This window comes from Notolepis coatsorum, assembly GCF_963971535.1.
Source record: "Notolepis coatsorum genome assembly, chromosome: 2".
In the NCBI taxonomy this organism is placed as follows: Eukaryota; Metazoa; Chordata; class Actinopteri; order Aulopiformes; family Paralepididae; genus Notolepis; species Notolepis coatsorum.
Genome location: NC_140166.1, coordinates 164,009,649 through 164,030,007, shown reverse-complemented (window position 1 = coordinate 164,030,007; position 20,359 = coordinate 164,009,649). Strand labels below are relative to the sequence as shown.

At 42.0% G+C, this 20,359-nt stretch overlaps 1 protein-coding gene across 1 annotated transcript in view; it reads right to left on the bottom strand.

Annotated features, from left to right (window-relative positions):
• zc3h3 (zinc finger CCCH-type containing 3) overlaps positions 1-20,359 on the bottom strand; it is a gene marked incomplete at its 5' end in the record, with an annotated part of 242,580 nt that overhangs the window by 162,621 nt on the left and 59,600 nt on the right. The window lies entirely within an intron of this gene.

Below are 20,359 nucleotides of genomic sequence, written 5' to 3'. Positions count from 1 at the left end.
TCCGGCATTGGTCGGATGAGCAAATGTCCAGCAGTGTGGCTACATGGGTAGAACTCCGGAATCATTATCGGAAGATCACCGCTTCGAGCCGTGGTCAATAGGGATGGGTACCTTTCACATTTGAACCGATACCGGTACCCAACGGTACCTTTTTTCGGTACTTTAGTCTCAAGAAATTTTATTTACCTACCTCAGTCATGAAAAAGAAAATCCAAACGGTACCCATCCCTAGCGGTCAAGGCTGTTGTCGGTATGTGTGTGTTGTTGTCCAGCAGGGGGCACTCTGTCCTCTGGACTTGGCAGTAACAATGCCCCTGTTACCGCGATAGGGACACCGTATAGTTGCAAATGCTGTGCTTCAGATGAGACGAGTGAATTCGGTGAACGCAGGGCGCCTATCGCAAAGATTAGGGGGTTACCCGACGTTCCTCGCCAAATTCCCAATCAGGTCTCTGACGTCAAGGCCACCTAATCACCCACCCCCTCCTCCCTTATTTTGCTGATATCAATCCCTGTTTCATAAGCCTTTCAGCCATTGTGTAGAGTGATGTGCGCCTGATGCCAGTGTCTGGCAGCCATTGAGCCTGTAGCCCAAGGTTGGGTGCTACACAGTGGTGGTGAAGGACGCAATTTCACCCTACTTCGCTATAAATATAAAATCGCTATATAAATGCAATGATCATTCATTCATAAAAATTGGGCCGGGCTGATCCGTCTAGGGCATTTTGTGTTTTTTCTTTTGCCACGCAGGTTGTCTGGTCACTTGAACGTGCACAACAGCATTGAAATAGAAACAGAAACCTGCAGAGATGCTCACACTGGCACGCAAGCGGGCAGAGCCTTGCAAGTGCTGCTGCCGCCCCCTGTCTGGGGTAACGTGAGCGGCGTACAGCTGCTGTGAGGATGGTTTAGCCTGCACTTCATCGCCCATGAATGGATTAAAGCCATGTGCCTCCCGACCAACCTGGTCTCTTTTTTGGTCAAGTAGCGAACATTGGAAACACGTCACCTGTAAACAGAGCACTGCTTGGCTACAGTCACCTGTAAACAGAGTGCTGCTTGGCTACAGTCACCTGTAAACAGAGTGCTGCTTGGCTACAGTCACCTGTAAACACAGTGCTGCTTGGCTACAGTCACCTGTAAACAGAGCACTGCTTGGCTACAGTCACCTGTAAACAGAGCACTGCTTGGCTACAGTCACCTGTAAACACAGCGCTGCTTGGCTACAGTACAGTCACCTGTAAACACAGCGCTGCTTGGCTACAGTCACCTATAAACAGTGCTGCTTGGCTACAGTCACCTGTAAACAGTGCTGCTTGGCTACAGTCACCTGTAAACAGTGCTGCTTGGCTACAGTCACCTGTAAACAGTGCTGCTTGGGTACAGTCACCTGTAAACAGAGTGCTGCTTGGCTACAGTCACCTGTAAACACAGTGCTGCTTGGCTACAGTCACCTGTAAACACAGTGCTGCTTGGCTACAGTCACCTGTAAACAGAGCGCTGCTTGGCTACAGTCACCTGTAAACACAGCGCTGCTTGGCTACAGTCACCTGTAAACACAGTGCTGCTTGGCTACAGTCACCTGTAAACACAGTGCTGCTTGGCTACAGTCACCTGTAAACAGAGTGCTGCTTGGCTACAGTCACCTGTAAACAGTGCTGCTTGGCTACAGTCACCTGTAAACACAGCGCTGCTTGGCTACAGTCACCTGTAAACACAGCGCTGCTTGGCTACAGTCACCTGTAAACAGTGCTGCTTGGCTACAGTCACCTGTAAACAGTGCTGCTTGGCTACAGTCACCTGTAAACAGTGCTGCTTGGGTACAGTCACCTGTAAACAGAGTGCTGCTTGGCTACAGTCACCTGTAAACACAGTGCTGCTTGGCTACAGTCACCTGTAAACACAGTGCTGCTTGGCTACAGTCACCTGTAAACAGAGCGCTGCTTGGCTACAGTCACCTGTAAACAGAGCACTGCTTGGCTACAGTCACCTGTAAACACAGGGCTGCTTGGCTACAGTAGCACAATCTTGATTTACTGAAGAAATAAGCGTTTTTGTACATAAATTGTTAGATTGATCAACTTCTACGCCATTTCTACACACACGCCATTGTGGATAAATGGGGATATTATCGTGGACAGGGTGAGCAGTTTCAGGTACCTGGGAGTCCACATCACAGAGGACCTGACATGGTGTACTGTACACACACAGATTATGTGCTAAAAAAGGCGAAGCAGCGCCTAGATCACCTGAGACAATTAAAGAAGTACAGAGTATCAGGGAAGATACTCCAGTCCCTCTATTCCGGGGCTGTGGAAAGCATCCTGACTGGGAATATCACTGCCTGGTTTAGCAATTGCACTGCCCAGGAAGGCCCTACAGAGAGTAGTGCGCTCAGCAGAGCGTACTAGAGGTATCACTCTACCACCCCTGCAGGACTTATACACCAGGAGGTGCAGATCCAGAGCCTGCAGGATAATGAAGGACACTCACCACCCCAACAACAGCCTGTTTAAGCTGCTGCAGTCAGGCAAGCACCTCTGCATGCATGCGGCAAAAACAGAGATACTCAGGCTCAGCTTCTTCCCCCAGGTCATCAGAACACTGAACACTAATCTCTCCACACACAAGCACACATGAACACACACACACATGAACACACACACACATGAACACACACACACACACACCCACCCACCCTCACTTACACTCTCTCACACACCCCACACACAAATACACAAAGAGGTCACTTTAAAAAATATATATTGTATTTATTTATTTATTTGTATATCATTGTATATATTACTCATTGCCTTTATTCTTAAGCTTAGCATTGTATTCTTATAACTGTCTATTTTATTTTATTATCTACTCTATTTGACTGAACATTCCTTTACTTACTTTATTATTATAATTTTTTTTACTTACTTTGTTTTACTGTATGAAGCACACTCTCAAGGGCTCATACAGAAACAAGCATTTAATCATAAAGTATTCTGTATTTTATTATGACAAATAATAAACAAACTTGAACTAGATTTTATTATTTGTATTTTTGCACAATCAAGGCGGGCATGGCCACCTACATTTCACTGCATGTCTCGTGTATGTACTGTATGTGACAATAAAAAACATTTTAACCCTTTAATCGCCAAAAACGCCGTAGGACATCTTTCCCCGCCATGCTCATTCTGCCACAGACGCCGTACCACGTCTTTGATATCAATATTTCAAAAATCTGTGATCGAAATCATATTTCTCCCCCGGAGACCTGAGATCTCCTGTTGATCCCCTCTCAACTCTCCAACGGTTCAAGAGCGCCATCTGGTGGCCGATCGGCGTGTAGCTTATTCCCAGCAGAAGAGTGCGTCGCGTGCTTCCGCGTTTTCTCTGATTGGCCATGACGCCCATGTGACCAGAGAACTGCAGCGCGGAAATAGGCTGTCTATTGCCTCGCGCTGCAGCGCGGAAATAGGCTGTCTATTGCCATTCTCTAAGACAAACTCTAACCTTAACCAGCTCCTTAACAGCGCCTAAACTTAACCCTTCTAACCTTAACCAACTCCGAAACAATGCCTAACCTTAACCTTAACCATGCCTAACCTTAACCATAACCAACTCCGAAAGAATATTGCCATTCTCTAAGACAAACTCTAACCTTAACCAGCTCCTTAACAGCGCCTAAACTTAACCCTTCTAACCTTAACCAACTCCGAAACAATGCCTAACCTTAACAATAACCAACTCCGAAACAATGCTTAAAGTTAACATGCCTAAACTTAACCGGCGAAAGAATGCACGTTAAAAAAAGAAAAAGAACGGACCGCAGGATCCACAGCACGGCAGCGCTGCCAGTTGAGCTAAGCGTTGAATGAAAAACATCAGGGATTACGGCTACATAATGCCGCAAGCTCTGCCGCTCCGCTCTGTGTCGGGGATTACGGCTACATAATGCCGCAAGCTCTGCCACTCCGCTCCGCTCTGCGGCTGCCGCGCTGCCGCGGGGCGTGTCGCAGTCAATCAGGGGAAATGCGGAAGCACTCGGCAGCACTCTTCCGCTGTTAATAAGCTATAGGCGGCCGATCGGCGGATCGCCCAAACAGGAAGTGATGCGCCGGAAGTGGTGCTCGCCCATATTTCGTCCGGGCACTCGCTATCGTTAGCGGGACTCCATCTTGATACACTGGACATCGATCGGTTGCAAATAACTCGATAAACAACATGATTTGGACGTATATACTATTATACAACCTGGAAATGGATCGCATATTTCTACATCCCATAATAGGAAAATTTCTGTTCCACACTCATCGCCCAACGCTATGAGGAAGCTACGGTAAGATTCAACGTTATTTTCTAACGTGTTCGATACTAACTGCTCTAATGATCATATCACCCACACTAGATGGATCATATAACGTTGGCCACAGAATTATAAACGACCCCCCCCCCCCCATCCGGTCAACATCAGATCATAAGTAGTAACTTCTAGAAGCACGTCCATTTGAAATTTTTTATCTCGTGCAGATTGCTATCAAACTGTATTTGATCATCAATATAATGCATTTGGGGCTATAAATCACGTTCTGGAGAAAGCTGCAGAAAACAATAAAAACATACTTATACTTTAGACCGTATTTTAGTATGAATATGTGAATGAAAAAGTATAACGTTGCTACACCCTGAACAATAGATATAGGACGTTGAATGGGCCATAGTAATGTAAATTTAGCAATACAATTTAAAAAGTTATAGCCCTGCAAAGAAGGGGAACTTCTCCATATTAAATAGGGCTGGCGGAGGATGGTAAATTATGAATTTAAGCATGGCGATCAAAGGGTTAAATAAAAAAATCTTGAAACTTATGGGGCATTTCCTGGTTGATAACAATGACAGTGGCCAACTTTTAAGTGTTAATCCCAAAGATTGTCGTGGTTAAAACTTCTCTCGCTGGCATTTTTGTTTCAATAGACATTCCATGTATTCACATTCTGTATTAGTTTCTCTATTTAGCCTGCTAGTTTTCACTGGTGGTAGCCTGGTCCACCATTCCCGGCCCAGTATGCAAATGTTACGATGGAAATGATGTGTGAATGCATAGGAAATGATGCGAGTCAAAAGCATAAGAGAGGAGACTGTACTGTTCTCTGTTGTGGAGAGTATGAAAAAACATGATTGATTAAACATTCAACAAAAATAACAGAACCTGCGGTTATCCAAAAACATTGGCTCAAGTGACTAAAATATAAGAAGTCCAGCATCACAAGAAGACAGTCCAGCATCACAAGAAGACAGTGCAGCATCACAAGAAGACAGTATAGCATCACAAGAAGACAGTTCAGCATCACAAGAAGACAGTTCAGCATCACAAGAAGACAGTTCAGCATCACAAGAAGACAGTTCAGCATCACAAGAAGACAGTATAGCATCACAAGACAACAGTCCAGAATCACAATAAGACAGTTCAGCATCACAAGAAGACAGTATAGCATCTCAAAAAGACAGTTCAGCATCACAAGAAGCAGTGGAGGCTGCTGACCAAATTTTTAGGTGAAGCACAAATTATTATATTATATTATATATTAAATTATATTTTTAAAACATCCCCCACTGTGTGTCAGTTGTCAGTGGACACAGATGAAAACATATTAACATTAGGTGACAGCGCACCTGACCAGATGAAATCATATTAGGCGACAGCGCACCTGACCAGATGAAATCATATTAGGTGACAGCCCACCTGATCAGATCAAAACATTTTAGGTGACAGCGCACCTGATCAGATCAAAACATTTTAGGTGACAGCGCACCTGACCAGATCAAAACATATTAGGTGAAGGTGACAAGGAAGCCAGAGACTCATACCCCCCCGACACTCAACTAACCGCCTCGGACAGTCCTTCATACCAGTGGCCATCAGGCTCCACAACAGTGGGCAGCAACTGCTGCCAGACATCGACCTGGGACTTATAGGAACCCAAGGAGGACAACTTACACTACCTTAGGCATACTGCACCTTATGTGGATACTGTGATACTGTGAATAATGAATAATGTATATTTCAGTTAGTTAGATAGTAAATTATAACACTACCTTATGCATACTGCACCTTATGTGACACTGTGAAAATATATTTCAGTTAGTTAGATAGTAAATTATATTGACCTATTTGTTTACACTGCTTGTGTTGTTTTCACTACCTGTACCCCCCCCCTTCCCCCATGCTGCTATGATGCCTGAATTTCCCCAAGGGGATCAATAAAGGAATATCTTATCTTATCTTAAAAGGAAAGATGAAATTCCCTACCTGGGTTCCATCCTATAGAGGCAAATCATTCCTGTGACAAAATGGGATCCAATGTAATAAAACTAAGTCAACCAACGAACTAGATTCCTGTACCGGATCTCCTCTCTGGTAAACAAGAATACCTTGAAGACTAACAGGAGCAATCATTCAAGGGTACTACGACTATGCTTACACCTCATGGTACCAAAGCACCTCAAAGGCACTAAAAACAAGATTACAAACATCACAAAACAAACTGGTCAGACTACTGCTTGACCTTACTCCTAAAACCCACCTCACCCCTGCCCACTTTGACAACCTAGGATGGCTTAGAGTAGACGACAGAGTAGGGCTGGGCGATAAAACGATAACGATAACTATCGCGATAAATTATTTCCTCGAAATAAACATGAAACGTGGTCGCAAAGTTTCGATATATCGATTTTCCAAGCTTGGATATGAGCACACGCACTAACAACCAATCGGTGAAGGAGATGGCCGATAGAGGAAGGAGACCCGGAAGGAGGTAGGACTCGGTAAACAAGGCTGGCTATGGCTAATTAGCTTGCACGCCGCTATTTCACAGGTTACCTGCCGAGTTGGTGTGTGTTTTGAATTCTGAGGGTAACTGTTATAGTAGTGTGGGGTATACGGTGGACGTCGTTGCAATGAATTGGGCGGAACAGAGTATTTTAGGGTCATTTTTTAGTACATTGTCATGAAATACTCCGCTTGGAAACGAGGCTGGCTATGGCTAATTAGCTTGCACGCCGCTATTTCACAGGTTACCTGCCGAGTTGGTGTGTGTTTTGAATTCTGAGGGTAACTGTTATAGTAGTGTGGGGTATACGGTGGACGTCGTTGCAATGAATTGGGCGGAACAGAGTATTTTAGGGTCATTTTTTAGTACATTGTCATGAAATACTCCGCTTGGAAACGGGGCTGGCTATGGCTAATTAGCTTGCACGCCGCTATTTCACAGGTTACCTGCCGAGTTGGTGTGTGTTTTGAATTCTGAGGGTAACTGTTATAGTAGTGTGGGGTATACGGTGGACGTCGTTGCAATGAATTGGGCGGAACAGAGTATTTTAGGGTCATTTTTGAGTCATGAGATACTCCGCTTGAGATACTCCGCTCTGCTAACGTGCGCGGACTGATGACGACATCAATTCGACTCTCGAGACATTCACAGCAGCAAAACAAGTCAGCCCGCGTATCGGCGCCGGGCATAATAAGTTAATTAAACTTGACAGACATTATATCGACGATAATTATCGATATCGAGTTATATGAAAATAATTTTATAATTTTATCGCGATAACGTTTTTGGTCATATCGCCCAGCCCTACGACAGAGTACAGCAACTTGCAATGGGCCTGGTCTACAAGATACACTACACCACTAAGATACCCATGTGCATGTCGGAATACTTCCCAAAGGTCAGTGAATACCACGACCACAACACCAGAGGGAGTTCCACAAATCATGTTCAACCCAGATAAAATAATAAAAAAAAAAAAAAAAAAATTTAATAAAAAAAAATAGTCATAACTTAGAAATGAGATTGCATAGGTCTATGAATCGATATCGCGATTCTGTTTTGATTAATTGCCCAGCCCTACAGTGTGTACAGTAAGTTAGCTTGGTGATTATCATTGTGATGTAGGCTAAGCTGGCTAGCTACTGTTAGCATACAAGCTTTTACAAACACTAGCCTACTTACTTTTTCATCCACAACGTTTTTTCTGATCCAGATGCATAAGTCCACTTCTTCATGTTGCTCAGTTGCTGGTTTATACTTCGGTCCTAATGTTGGTGCAAAGTTTAATTTAGCCTGACTTTACTTGTTATAGCTGTACAGCTTACTTCTACTAAACAACAACTAAACTACTTCCTTGCTCTTTCAAACAGTCAAAATGGGTCCATCTGCAGGGTCGGAGGTTAGGTTTAGCTCTGGCCAATCTCAAGTTTCTCAAGTTTCTTTATTAGTTGTCATACAGAAGTACAGAATACTTTTATACAAAATGCTTATTTCAGTTACATTTTGTATAAAAGTATTCTGTACTTCTGTATGACAACTAATAAAGAAACTTGAGATTGGCCAGAGCTAAACCTAACCTGCAGATGGACCCGTTTTGATTTTGCAATGCAGCAATCTCTGATTGGATTTGCAAGGCTGCCAATCATATTCAACCTCCATGTATTGGATGGCAAGGGCTGTCAATCATTCAATCCTCCATTCAATGGCAAGAGTTTAACTGCACAGACCGTGCTTAGACGAAGTTAATAGCCTATTTCGATTGGCTGTTATTTATTATTTATATAACATTGGTTCACACCTGTGAAGTTTTCTTCACGAATAATTACTGCAGTCATTACTGCAGTGCAGGCCTGCTCAGAGCTGTCAATTTTGGCCATTTTTTTTAAAGAAAAAATTCACTGGCATTTTTTTTACAGAGGAAAACTTTTCTAATAAAAAAATATAAAATAATAATAATTAAAAAAATATTTTTTTTATATATATATAAATAAAATAAATGTATATATATATGTAAATTAATAATAATTATGAATTATGAGTGAATTTGTGTTTCACGTGTTGTCATAGAGAAACCTCCACTGCAATAAGACAGTTCAGCATCACAAGAAGACAGTATAGCATCTCAAGAAGACAGTCCAGCATCACAAGAAGACAGTCCAGCATCACAAGAAGACAGTTCAGCATCACAAGAAGACAGTCCAGCATCACAAGAAGACAGTTCAGCATCACAAGAAGACAGTTCAGCATCACAAGAAGACAGTTCAGCATCACAAGAAGACAGTTCAGCATCACAAGAAGACAGTATAGCATCTCAAGAAGACAGTTCAGCATCACAAGAAGACAGTATAGCATCACAAGAAGACAGTATAGCATCACAAGACAGTTCAGCATCACAAGAAGACAGTATAGCATCTCAAGAAGACAGTTCAGCATCACAATAAGACAGTTCAGCATCACAAGAAGACAGTTCAGCATCACAAGAAGACAGTTCAGCATCACAAGAAGACAGTATAGCATCACAAGAAGACAGTCCAGCATCACAAGACAGTTCAGCATCACAAGAAGACAGTATAGCATCTCAAGAAGACAGTATAGCATCACAAGAAGACAGTCCAGCATCACAAGAAGACAGTTCAGCATCACAAGAAGACAGTATAGCATCACAAGAAGACAGTCCAGCATCACAAGAAAACAGTCCAGCATCACAAGAAGACAGTATATTTGTATTTGTATTTATTGGTTTAAAATACAGAGACAGTGCATATTAAGGAACATTTGACTGTAAATATGCCAGTTTAGCCAAGTTGGCTAATTTTCAACTGTAGTCTCTGGGGCAGGTGACATGAGCACAACAATAATTAAAACATAGTACAATAATTAAAACACAGTAGGAATCAGTATAGGTTACAATACACTAAAATACATACAAATAAATACATTAAAATACATTACAATACAACCCCTCCGTTAAAATGGTCGCACACTTGACCATCTCTCAACCATGACTTTAAGTTAGTTTTAAATGAAATGTAACTTTGATACTCCCTGAGCCGTGTTGGCAGACTGTTCCAGGTGTGGGCTGCTCTCACGGAAAAGGCTGTCTGACTAAAAGCAGACCTCCTGTTTGGGACTACACAGTCCCCTCTGACTACAGACCTGGTATATCTGTCAGCAGATGCTTTCTGTTTTATGAAAGTACAGAGGGGGGGGGGGGGGGGAGGAGCCAAGCCATGTAGGATTTTATAGGTAAGGCAGGCGTCTTTGAATTTGACAAGATTGTCCCAGCTCAGTAGGTTCTGGTTTGCTATGTTATAACAATGGTGGTGGCTGTTTGTTTTCCTGTCCAGAACTTTCACAGCCTGATGGTAAACTACCTGTACAGATCGTAGTGTTGTACAGGAGGCTTGTGTCCAGCTAGTCAGACAGTATGTTAAGTGTGACATAATAATGGCATTAAAATACAGTGCTGCTGCTTTTGTTGACAGAGAGTTTCTGATGTGACGGAAGTTTGATAAGTGAAACTTTGCATTGTTTACTACCGATTTGATTTGTTTTTTAAATGTAGCATCACAAGAAGACAGTTCAGCATCACAAGAAGACAGTTCAGCATCACAAGAAGACAGTTCAGCATCACAAGAAGACAGTATAGCATCTCAAGAAGACAGTATAGCATCTCAAGAAGACAGTATAGTATCTCAAGAAGACAGTTCAGCATCACAAGAAGACAGTTCAGCATCACAATAAGACAGTTCAGCATCACAAGACAGTTCAGCATCACAAGAAGACAGTTCAGCATCACAAGAAGACAGTTCAGCATCACAATAAGACAGTTCAGCATCACAAGACAGTTCAGCATCACAAGAAGACAGTTCAGCATCACAAGAAGACAGTATAGCATCTCACGAAGACAGTTCAGCATCACAAGAAGACAGTTCAGCATCACAAGAAGACAGTTCAGCATCACAAGAAGACAGTATAGCATCACAAGAAGACAGTTCAGCATCACAAGAAGACAGTCCAGCATCACAAGAAGACAGTTCAGCATCACAAGAAGACAGTTCAGCATCACAAGAAGACAGTATAGCATCTCAAGAAGACAGTTCAGCATCACAAGAAGACAGTTCAGCATCACAAGAAGACAGTTCAGCATCACAAGAAGACAGTATAGCATCACAAGAAGACTTTGTAAAGTCTAACCACACTTGCGACTGTTTTCGGCTTGCCATTGCCCCGACTGCTTTGTTGTTGTTGAATCAAGTCAAATCCTAGGTAAGCGTGTATTGTGCGTGTGAACGTGCGGCACACTTCATAGGTTTCGTTTTGCGGTAAACGAAACGTTGGCGTCATCGGACTAAAACAACTTTTAATATTTTTTTTTTACATTTTTATCATTTTCTTTATTACCGAAATGTGGCATCGGTGGATCTCACGTGAATCGGTACTCGGTAGTACAGACGTGATTTGGTCGATACCCTTAAAAGTATCGGATTCTGTACCCATCCCTAACAAGAAGACAGTCCAGCCATCTCAAGAACAGTCCAGCATCACAAGAAGACAAGAAGTGATCACAAGAAAAGGATTAACACTTTAACCGTTTCATGGCCAACCATGTATACGTTATTGGGATCCGACCGTTGGAGGCCAACCACGTATATATACGTGTTAAACTCGTTTTAGCTTTTATTCCATTTTAATATCCTACTCAATGTCACAGAGCTGTATGTTGGCTGGAAACGGCATATCCGGACTCCGAAAGTGTAGTACCGGCCAGATCCTGGTATTGGCGCTGTCTCGATAATGCAGTTTTCCCTGTTGCAGACCGGGTGTCACTTTTTTTTCATTCCGGGTTAACTTTTCTGTTAGCCTGAAGCTATGGCTTCAACTGATCGCCTGGAATACTTATTGCGATGCCGAATTCAGTATGCAGTAAAGGAATATAGCATCAGCCAATGGACATATCGATCTACCAGATGGCGATCAATAACTGGGAAATTCTTTTTGAAATCCAACCGGCCACAGGTAAGAGCAATTTGACGTCAATTTCAGCTTGATCTGGCCTTGTTCTCATAGCCAACCCCCTGATCAGCATATGTTGTTGCAATAACGATTGCCGTTATTGGTAATCAATAATCAGAAACGACTCCCCCCCCCCCTTTCATGCATTCATGGTGGACCATGATACCAATCATATGCATTTAGATTTTTAACTCTAGCTTGTGTAGGGCCGAAACGGCAATAGATTTAACGTTATTAGCTTAGTGCCCTATAACTAGCTTTGCAGGAATTACCCTAGACCAATCCCATATAACGTTCATATTCACGACGCTATAAAATGGGAACGTATTGATGAACAAATTATTTCTTTATGGCATATTGAAGGGAAGGTTTATACTGTCAATTGACAATGACAATGGACACATAGCAATAATATAAAATATAGATTTAGCTCTACAAACAACCTCACGCACAGTGAAACCTTGTAATGAAAAGTGTTAATGTTTTTAATGCATACGTAGGTCTATCAACTACAATAAAAAGCTCACTTGGGCATTGCAATGTTGTAAACTGGTATTATGGCTAACACACACACACACACACACACACGGACAGTAGTGATTACAATACCACTGTGGTAGTGGGTTGCAGTGGGATAGTAACTTATAATAGTGTGAATTTCTCCAGACCTCTCTTGGCAGAGCCTGAGGTGTGGCCTGCAATAGCAACCTCTGCCCTCTCCCCACTCAGCACCAACCCACACATCTGGACCAAAACCAAAACATGCAAACAAAGCCCCTCTCGCTGTTTGACGGCCTTACAGATCCTACCTTTTAACATTAAAGTTCGAGTTAGCTGCCACACTAACAAAGACAAAGCCATCGATCGCTATCCACAGGGAGCAAAATTAACTTTTTGACTCACCGGCCAGTGGCGGGTAGATGGGAAGAATCTACCCGCCAAGCATATTTCTTACCTGCCAAATTTTTTTTTGATAAAAAAAATATAGATATATATTTTATATAAAAATTCTCTTTTTAAATAAAATATATATTATATAATCATACTTGTAGTTGTATTATCTGCGAGTAGGGATGGGTACCGAATTCGGTACTTTTGAGGTACCGAACCGAAACACGTCGGTACTACCGAGTATCGAATCAAGTGAGAAAAAAAAAAAAAAAAAATTACATTTTTTTTTTTCTTTTTTCTTTTCATGTCAACGTTCACACACACAATATATGCTTACCTAGGATTTGACTTGATTCAACAACAAAGCAGTCGGAGCAATGACAAGCCGAAAACTGTCTAAATTGTAGTTATTTGAAGTTTGGATTTTTTTTTTACGACTGAGGTAGGTAAATTACATTTCTTGAGACTAAAGTACCGAAAAAAGGTACCGTTGGGTACCGGTATCGATTCACAGGTACCGGTACCGGTACCGGTATTGGTTCAAATGTGAAAGGTACCCATCCCTATCTGCGAGACATCGCCACTGTAAGTCAAAATGCTCACTATCTGCAAACAGCTCCACTGTCTGTGTGTATACTTGAGTAGCCTCCAGCTCCAGCAAGGATTCTCCGGCTAGACCCTATACTAATACTCTACATTCAGCATGCAAGGATTCTCCGGCGCTGCAGCTGGACCCTATTGGTGTATAATATTACGGTTCTTTGGTCAAATCACATTCATCAAGCCCTCAGCTAGAATACGCATTGAATCAATGTTATAAGACATTGATATCAGGAGCTATCTGTAGCTACTGCTAGCCCGCTAGATAACGTTAAGACAATTTAGTTTACTGGGACATATAGAGCTAACGTGAGCTAGCTAACGTGAGCTAGCTAACGTGAGCTAGCTAACGAGGGAACGGAGGTATTATGCACTCGAGTCGACTATTGCTGGAGCATTTGTTGATATCAGCAGCTATCAGTAGCTAGCCAGCTAGATACCGTTAGACAATGCCTCGTCATGTATTAAACTAAAAGTGAATAGTTGACTGGGTCATTGTTTAACCCTTAGAAGTCTAACCTAAATAGCTCCTCCTCCTGAGAATTTCCCCCTTTTTTTTGTTACATAATATAAAATTACAGATTCATACCTTCAAAATAAGCCATCAATTGTCAAATTTGAGACGATAGTTTTCAATCAATGTCCTATCAAACATTCTGGTACAGTCATTACCAATTTGCAGCAGGAGCCTCTGAAGGGAATTCAGTGAATTCAGCTAATGATAAGGGAACTACACTCCTTCCCAGAATTCAATGTGATGTCAATGTTAATTTCAATGACTAATTCACACCATGAAACAAAGGCCCAGCAGGGAACAATTACAGCTGAATGGGGGTATAGTGTGACTGATAAATACAGGCAACACACACTTTGATTTGATGCCATGCATATACACACACTAGATAGACAGAGGTTTAGATATTTAGATAGATATATAATAGTAATATAATAGAAAGAAAGAAAGAAAGAAAGAAAGAAAGAAAGAAAGAAAGAAAGAAAGAAAGAAAGAAAGAAAGAAAGAAAGAAAGAAAGAAAGAAAGAAAGAAAGAAACAGAGAGAGAGACATTTATAATAATAATAATAATAATTATTATTATTATTAAATAGAATAATTTTCTATAGGCTTGCCGTGGTAGTCAGTGATACTGGTGTCATTCTGTGTTCAGGCTTCCTTATACTTATTGAAAAGAATGCTCATATCCAAAAGTATTAGATAGATATAGGTCATACATGTAGGTATGCATTTGGTTACACACACACACAGAAGTAGTCTCAGACCGGGAGTAGTCTCAGAGAGGGAGATACAGAGGAGAGATGGAGAGAGAGATTTGAACTTAGTGTCCACTTGGGTGTCTGAAAACAGGCTGAAGTTAAACATCTCAAAAACCAAGAGCCTAATATTGGGATCCAAGCATACTATAAGAAAAGACGTGAAGCTAAGTATATCTTTAGACGGAACAGCTATTGAGCAAGTTAGAGAGGCAAAGCTGTTGGGTGTTCTTGAGACTAAAGTACCGAAAAAAGGTACCGTTGGGTACCGGTATCGATTCACAGGTACCGGTACCGGTACCGGTATTGGTTCAAATGTGAAAGGTACCCATCCCTATCTGCGAGACATCGCCACTGTAAGTCAAAATGCTCACTATCTGCAAACAGCTCCACTGTCTGTGTGTATACTTGAGTAGCCTCCAGCTCCAGCAAGGATTCTCCGGCTAGACCCTATACTAATACTCTACATTCAGCATGCAAGGATTCTCCGGCGCTGCAGCTGGACCCTATTGGTGTATAATATTACGGTTCTTTGGTCAAATCACATTCATCAAGCCCTCAGCTAGAATACGCATTGAATCAATGTTATAAGACATTGATATCAGGAGCTATCTGTAGCTACTGCTAGCCCGCTAGATAACGTTAAGACAATTTAGTTTACTGGGACATATAGAGCTAACGTGAGCTAGCTAACGTGAGCTAGCTAACGTGAGCTAGCTAACGAGGGAACGGAGGTATTATGCACTCGAGTCGACTATTGCTGGAGCATTTGTTGATATCAGCAGCTATCAGTAGCTAGCCAGCTAGATACCGTTAGACAATGCCTCGTCATGTATTAAACTAAAAGTGAATAGTTGACTGGGTCATTGTTTAACCCTTAGAAGTCTAACCTAAATAGCTCCTCCTCCTGAGAATTTCCCCCTTTTTTTTGTTACATAATATAAAATTACAGATTCATACCTTCAAAATAAGCCATCAATTGTCAAATTTGAGACGATAGTTTTCAATCAATGTCCTATCAAACATTCTGGTACAGTCATTACCAATTTGCAGCAGGAGCCTCTGAAGGGAATTCAGTGAATTCAGCTAATGATAAGGGAACTACACTCCTTCCCAGAATTCAATGTGATGTCAATGTTAATTTCAATGACTAATTCACACCATGAAACAAAGGCCCAGCAGGGAACAATTACAGCTGAATGGGGGTATAGTGTGACTGATAAATACAGGCAACACACACTTTGATTTGATGCCATGCATATACACACACTAGATAGACAGAGGTTTAGATATTTAGATAGATATATAATAGTAATATAATAGAAAGAAAGAAAGAAAGAAAGAAAGAAAGAAAGAAAGAAAGAAAGAAAGAAAGAAAGAAAGAAAGAAAGAAAGAAAGAAAGAAAGAAAGAAAGAAAGAAAGAAAGAAAGAAAGAAAGAAAGAAAGAAAGAAAGAAAGAAAGAAAGAAAGAAAGAAAGAAAGAAAGAAAGAAAGACAGAAGAGAGACATTTATAATAATAATAATAATTATTATTATTATTATTAAATAGAATAATTTTCTATAGGCTTGCCGTGGTAGTCAGTGATACTGGTGTCATTCTGTGTTCAGGCTTCCTTATACTTATTGAAAAGAATGCTCATATCCAAAAGTATTAGATAGATATAGGTCATACATGTAGGTATGCATTTGGTTACACACACACACAGAAGTAGTCTCAGACCGGGAGTAGTCTCAGAGAGGGAGATACAGAGGAGAGATGGAGAGAGAGATTTGAACTTAGTGTCCACTTGGGTGTCTGAAAACAGGCTGAAGTTAAACATCTCAAAAACCAAGAGCCTAATATTGGGATCCAAGCATACTATAAGAAAAGACGTGAAGCTAAGTATATCTTTAGACGGAACAGCTATTGAGCAAGTTAGAGAGGCAAAGCTGTTGGGTGTCACACTTGATGGAACACTCTCATGGTCAACTCACACCAACAATGTGGTTGCCAAAATGAGCAGAGGTATTTCAATTATCAGAAGGTGTAGGTATTTTCTAGCCGATCTGATATTGAAGCAAGTGATACAGTCATTAGTTCTTTCTCACCTTGACTACTGTCCAGCTGTCTGGTCTAATGCCTCAAGACAAGAGCTCAATAAGATCCAGCTCACTCAGAACAGAGCGGCCCGTCTGGCCCTGAACTGCTCAATGAGAAACAGTGTGGAGGGGATGCATACCAAGCTGTTGTGGTTGAAGGTGGAAGACAGACTGGATTGCAGCCTGATCTTGTTCATGAGGAATATATATATCTCAAGAGAACCTATCTGTTTGTATTCACAGCTAACATGTACACATGATCGACATAAGTATAATACTAGGCATGCCTGTAGGGAAACGTTCACACTGCTACTACCAAAAACCAATGCAGCAAAGAAAACTGTGTTATATAGAGCCATGTCATATTGGAATAAACTGCCAGTACATCTTACTCAGATAACCAGTAAGATAAGTTTTAAAAATAATTTGAAAAGAGCATTGAGAGAAAAAGAAATTAGTTTACATTAAAGAAAAACACAGATACTGTAGTTTACACTGTAAAGAAATGACTGTCTGAGAGTTTAATCCCTTTTATTGTATTTTCTGTGATCTGATACTCTGTTTGTGTACTGTAATGCTATTTGGAAATATTTTTATATTTTTATATGTAGGAATATTGGAATATATTTTTAAATGTATGCTACTATAATGTTATGTATGTATGTACTGTTTTTGTTGTGTGTGGACCCCAGGAAGACTAGTTGTTGCTGCGGTGATGACTAATGGGGATCCGTGATAAAGAGAGGGAGATAGGGAGATATAGATAGAGAGAGGGAGAGATAGAGGGAGAGAGATATATATAGGTTAGAAAGCAACCTGGGTTCTCAGACAGACAGACAGACAGACAGACAGACAGACAGACAGACAGACAGACAGACAGACAGACAGACAGACAGACAGACAGACAGACAGACAGACAGACAGACAGACAGACAGACAGACAGACAGACAGACAGAGAGAGAGAGAGAGAGGCGACGTCATCTTTCCTTCACTCGCGCTGTCAACTAAAGCACCGTGTTTACTACAGCGCGGGTGACCAAAACACCAAACTCGTCACACAGTAGCCAGTGGCTGATCATATACACACACGCACTCTGCCATACTTAGTTAATGTTTTAGCGCGACGTGGGTATACAGGACTGTCGAAGCAGAAGAAGCAGACATACATAGAAGCAGACTCGACACAAGTTTCGTCTTGACGCTGCGTCTCAGCGCACACACACACATACACACACACCACATTATTCTGCGAAGCAGCTCAGTGTCCCGTGGATATTATTGCAAGAGATATTTCATACATATTATGAAAAGCCGATGCCGATCTGTTGTTTAGAATTTGGATGGGGGGTAGCGAGTCTCTGATACCTCTCACCTCTGCGCGGGGGTCTAACACCTTCACAGCGCACACGCTTCTCTTGTGTGTGTGCGCGCGTGCGTGACGTGCGTTTCGTGACGCGCTGTAGTTCTCTGGCAAACGCAGATAATTACAAGCATAACATCTAGCAAGAATTAAACGTATTTACAAATCGTATTATGTTTAGCAAGTAAGGAGACATATATAGTAAATCTCAAAGCACTCGAAATTGTCATTTTTCTATTTTTACAGATTTCTGAAAAGCGCGACTTCCAGAGCATTTATGAGTCATTCTAAATCCCTTTGTTCTCCGCCCACGGGTCCAAACAAGCCCCGCGACCTAAAAGGGTTAAAACTCATGGAGGTCCCGTCCCACTAGACTAGACTAGACCCGTGTTTACATGCGTGCGGGAGGAGCTGGAGGAGGAGCAGAAGACGCGCAGCACTGTGTGCAGCTCCCGGTGTCTGAGACAGAACTCAGCGAGTGAGATCTGTTTTGACGATCGGCGAAAATAAAACAGTAACGATAGCTAGGTAGCTAACGTTAGCTCAGGTCGAATGCACTATCTAGACTCACTCAGCGGACCTCCTCTGTGTCTGTGTTTACAAACTCTACACGGGTACGGGCGGGGCTAGGGAGGAGGAGCAGTTTGCAGGTCCTGTGCGTCTGAGACAAGCGAGTGAGATATCCACTTGATCAGTTTCCGCGATCGGCGAATATGACTCATTATCGGAATTCCCCGATCGCATATTTATACTGAATATCGGCCGATAACGATCGGTGGCCGATCGATCGGGGCATCCCTATATGATACTCTTATTTTGAAAAAAAACGTGGCAACGAGTCATATCCGCCCAGCCCTGCAGCGGGATACTATTGGCTTCTGCTCGTATCAACACAGAGGCAGGCAGTCTAGTCTAGATCGGACCTCCATGAGCTACCGTTACTGTTTAACGTTAGCTACCGCTACAAAATGACCCAGTCAACTATTCACTTTTAGTTTAATACATGATGAGGCATTGTCTAACTGAACGGTATCTAGCCGGCTAGCTACTGATAGCTCCTGATATCAACAAATGCTCCAGCAATAGTCTAGTTATCTAGTACTAGTGTATGTTACCTCTGTTAGCTCACGTTAGCTTAGCTCACTGTTCAAAACGAAATGTCCCATTCAACTAAATAGTTCACTGAGGCGTTGTCTTAACGTTATATTTCCGGCTAGCAGTAGCTACAGACAGCTCCTGATATCAATGTCTTATAACACTCATTCGATGCATATTCGAAGCCCGGCTTGCGTCGCAGTCATTAACGGGGATAGCTGAGGGAGTAGGGTATATCTGCAGAGCCTAGGGTAAATCTGCAGAGCCGAATGTGATTTGATCAAAGCAGAGTATGTACACACAGACAGTGGAGATAGCGAGCATTTTGACTTGTTGCGTGGTGGCGATGTCTCGCAGATAATACAAGTACAAGTCTAATTATATAATATATATATTTTATATAAAAAAAAAAAAAAAACTTTTTATATAAAATAATTTTTAATTTCTTTTTAATCAAAAACGATCGGTATCGGATCGGTATCGGTGGATATGGCTCACGACGATCGGTGATCGGTATCGGTGGCAAAAAACGTGATCGGGGCATCCCTAGTATCATACGAACTGAATGTTGCTAACTGCCGGAGCCATCGATATTATGACTCTAGCTGCGCTTGGGGCGGAAATGAGACCCGCACAGATTTTCAAAATAAGAGTATCGTTATGAACTACACGTCTACACGCCACACGGCGGGCAGACCTCTGTGGCAAGCGCCAAAGGTAAAATCTGAGCGCCCCTGGCGGGTGGCGGGCTTAAATTTCACCCCCTGGCTATCCATCCACAATGTGACACTTTGATGGTCATGTAGCATGTGACCATAATATGACCGGACTGCCAAATGCAATTAATAATAAAACCTTCTCAGGGCAGGGCTTAGAACACCTACTACTTATGGCTAACACTAACATCTCACACACCTATCAAATCCAAAGCGCCTCTGTATATAGACCTGTTTGTACGCTACCTCCTCTCTCCATACCAACTTTATTCAGGTTAAGCTCACATAAAAAGGACTTTTCCATTCCCTTAAGGTCTTTTTTTTTTTAAACTTTGACCAGTCAGCTGGTTATTTTTAGCGTTTATCGCTTTTTCGTCGCATTCATACTTGGTCAAGTTCGACCGACAGAAGCAGGCTGAAAGGGTTCAGATGGGGGGAAAGACACTCTGGGAAAGGCACGGCTGCCGTCCGGGATTCGAACGCGCTCAGCCCCAGATCCGCGC